Source organism: Peromyscus californicus, unplaced genomic scaffold (genome assembly GCF_007827085.1).
Source record: "Peromyscus californicus insignis strain IS unplaced genomic scaffold, ASM782708v3 Scaffold_6__1_contigs__length_162567912, whole genome shotgun sequence".
Taxonomy (NCBI): Eukaryota; Metazoa; Chordata; class Mammalia; order Rodentia; family Cricetidae; genus Peromyscus; species Peromyscus californicus.
In genome coordinates this window covers 47506091-47509662 of record NW_026294584.1, presented here as the reverse complement: position 1 = coordinate 47509662, position 3572 = coordinate 47506091, and positions in this window count along the sequence as shown.

The window sequence follows — 3572 nt, the reverse complement described above, 5'->3', positions numbered from 1 at the left end:
ACATCAGAGCATCCACAGCAGTTGAAGTACATTCTGCCCTCCCTACAGGGATGGGTCTTCTGTTCTGCCTTCTTCTGAAACCCTGCTACTTCAAACAGCACAGGAGCTGCTCACACATCTGGGCATCCTCTTCATCCAGACATAATAAAAATGTCTGATTCTCTGAATCAGTTTACTCTTCTGAAAGATAAGTTATTAATGCTGGTTGCCAGAGGTTTTCCTAAATCATGAGAAGAGGTGAACTTCAAAATTCATCTGGAAAAAAAGGGTGCTTTTTAACTACTCATTAAAGAATCTACAAACATAAAATATGTGTCAATCCTCCAAATTTCAACTGACACTATCCTATCCCAATGGCTTATGATTCATAGTCATTTACTAAGTACCTGCAACCTTTAGAGCTAAGGTTCATGGCCACCATTACTGGTGATTGGGTCCAGACCAGGTGTTTCCTGTTTCTTGGTGTCTTATTCAAGAATGAAATAAAGGCACACACAGATTGTAAAAGTAGCAGATAACTTTATGTAAATGTGAAAAGATACTGCATATGAGGAAGAATTATGCTGTCAAGAGTACTAAAGGCCCTGGTAACGTTTGTGCTTCCTTTTATGGGATCTCAGAGAAGGGGGAAGCTTGTTGCTAGGGGGAAAATTGTTGTGGTTCTCTGTTTTGATTGACACAAGCTTGTATTACGTAAACCTTCACTCACTGAGCATGTCCCTTGTATGATGCATCCAATTTTAATTGTACACATGCCTAACTATGCAAAAGTCTAAGGTGATAAATAGAGGATTCTTCCTAAAAGTTGATTCAGAAGATAACATTTGTATTACTATGTATGCACCCAAAACTAGTTCAGGATGGATGGGCCCCTTCCTTCCATACTATGATATACTTGGAGTATGACTGAATATTCCTTTGATGATCATTAAAAGGAGAAGACACTTACTCAACTGTTTGGAAATGGGTGTATGTGGAGGTGGGAGTTCTAGATTGCCAGCAGGCTGCCAAGTGCATTGTTAGAAGAGGGTTCTGTATGCATAGGGCATGCAGGTAAGGGTCAGGTTCCAAGTGCATTGTTTTAAGAGGGTTCTGTATGCATAGGGCATGCAGGTAAGGGTCAGGTTCCAAGTGCATTGTTGGAAGAGGTGTTTGTGTAAGTGGCATCTCCAGCTGGTAAGCTAGACCCTATGCTCACCTACCTCAACTACACACATCAGCAAGTACAGAAATGAGGTGAGAGGGAGGTGGTTTTATGACTAGTAACAAATATTGAAAACAATAATGCAACCAGAACTTACCAGATTCTTCTCCCATACTTATAGAAAGCAGTTATTCGGGCTGGAGAGATGGCTCAGCCGTTAAAGGCTAGGCTCACAACCAAAATATAAGAAAGCAGTTATTCATTGGTCAGCAGACATGTGCCTGTGTGCTACAAGGGTTGAGTCAGTTCAGAAAGTAGATGACTCAGGCTTAATTTAAAATATATATATATATATATATATATATATATATATATATATATATATACTCACAACTCTAGTATTCAAATAGTTTCAGAAGTTTTCTATCTACTGCAAGGATGAAGTATAAACAGCAATAAACTTAGTAAGTTCCAGTTTACTTCAGGGGTCTATCTCTCTGGACAGTGATGCCAATTAGAATGTGATCATATTTACCAGCTTTTTCATGAACTAGATTATAATAGACTATCTCTGAGATCATTCCTCTGTTGACTAACAAAGTGAATTTTCAAAAATGAAAATTTAAATGATTAAAACAGTATATTGGACTTTAGTCTCAGAAGAATCCTACCCATGTAGCATCTTGCAACACTCAATCTAAGCTTTCTGTCTCTCATAAAGCTGGCAATACTAACTCAAAGACATAGTCATTTTCAATTGTTTTTCACTCATGTCATTGGTCAATTTAATATTAATCAGTTAGCTAATAATAAAGTTCATTAATAAATTAATAAGTTGAACTTAATTCAATGAATTTCAACTCTACCCATTGACTAGAATTTGCCTTAGCCTTTAGACAATCTGTACATAACTGAGACTGGAAGTTGCTATGTAGCCAACTCAAAATCAGCCTGCACCAGCCTTCTGAGTCCTAAAATAATAGGCATGCACTACCATACCTGGCTAGTTGCTGATTTATATATATTTTTTAAGTGTAACATACACAGGAGAAGAAGGAGTTTGGTTGCCAAGGGAGCATAGAACTACTGAGTTTTTGTTTTGGTCAACAGACTTGGGTTATGTAAGCATTTGCCTGCTAAAAATGTCCTTTCCCATGACTTGTGATTTGCAGTTTTCATTGTATGTCTTCCAAACAATGCATAGATAGGCATAAGATAGTAAAAGTTCCCAGAGGACACAGTTTATCTGTATGCCAAGCTAGATTTGGCATTTGGAGGTCTGTAGGCTTTCCTGAGCCCTAGGAGAACCTGTTCTATAGTGTCACCGCACACAGAATTGGGATGCGTGGGTTAAAGTAAAGACAAGAACAAGACCTTTCTAGACACAGCATTACATCCTGCTGTGGTAACGAATTCCTGGTCACTGGCAATGTTGGAGCGCTAGCAAGACTGTGATGTTGAAGACAGAGAGACCTGGTTTCTCAAAGTGTTCCTATCTTTGAGAGTCCCTGACTCCAGGCTGGCAGAGCCAGGCTGCAGCTCCTGAACCATCCATCCTTTCTTCTGCAACCCAAAGCCCCCAAGAACAGCCCACAAGGAACAGGAATCCAAGGTCCTACATATGTAAGGAACCAAACTCTGCCAATAAGTTGAATGAGTCTACAAGGTGGAATCCTTTACTCAAAAGAGTTCCAGATAAGAATCCAGCTTGACTGGGACTTTGATTTTAGCATAGGAGACCTAAGAAAACACAGTTAAATCTGCCTCGTGTCTGATCTAGAGAATTTAGATACCAATAATGCTTGTTGTTTCAAGCTATCAAGTTTGTGATAATTTAATACCTATCAACAAGAAACTAGTATGTGATCTTGATCAGATTCCTATGCAGTTTTCCTTTAGTAATGAAATAAGGAAGAAGTATAAGCAACTAATGAGTGACAGGCGAATACACTTGCTCACCAAACATTTGCTTACTAGTTTAAACATCCACTGCTGTTGAGTAGATTAATTGCTAATACGGTTATCATAATGGGGCTTTTCTAACTGTTGTTTCTTCTACACAGATTAGGTTTAAAAAAATACTCAGGGAAGGTTTTCTTTTCTCATTTTTTTTCATTTTAGTGGGCTTTTTTTATGAATTCCATGCTATTCAAGAATTATTATCCACTAGTGCCATTAATCTGCATACTCTGTTTGAGTTGGGTTTTGTACTCTTTAGTGGGGCCCATTATCTGCTCAGTGCTCCCTTACTTTCTAGCTAAAAAAGCTATTCAAGGTTATCTTTCCCTGCTTCAACTCTAGAACAGCTATTTTTCCATGTAATTCTAGGTTTTTTTCCTTCTTCTCCTTCTCCTCCTTCTCCTTCTCCTTCCTCTTTTTCTTTTTCCCTTTTGTTACAGGGTCTCACTATAGCTCCAGTTGGCCCAGA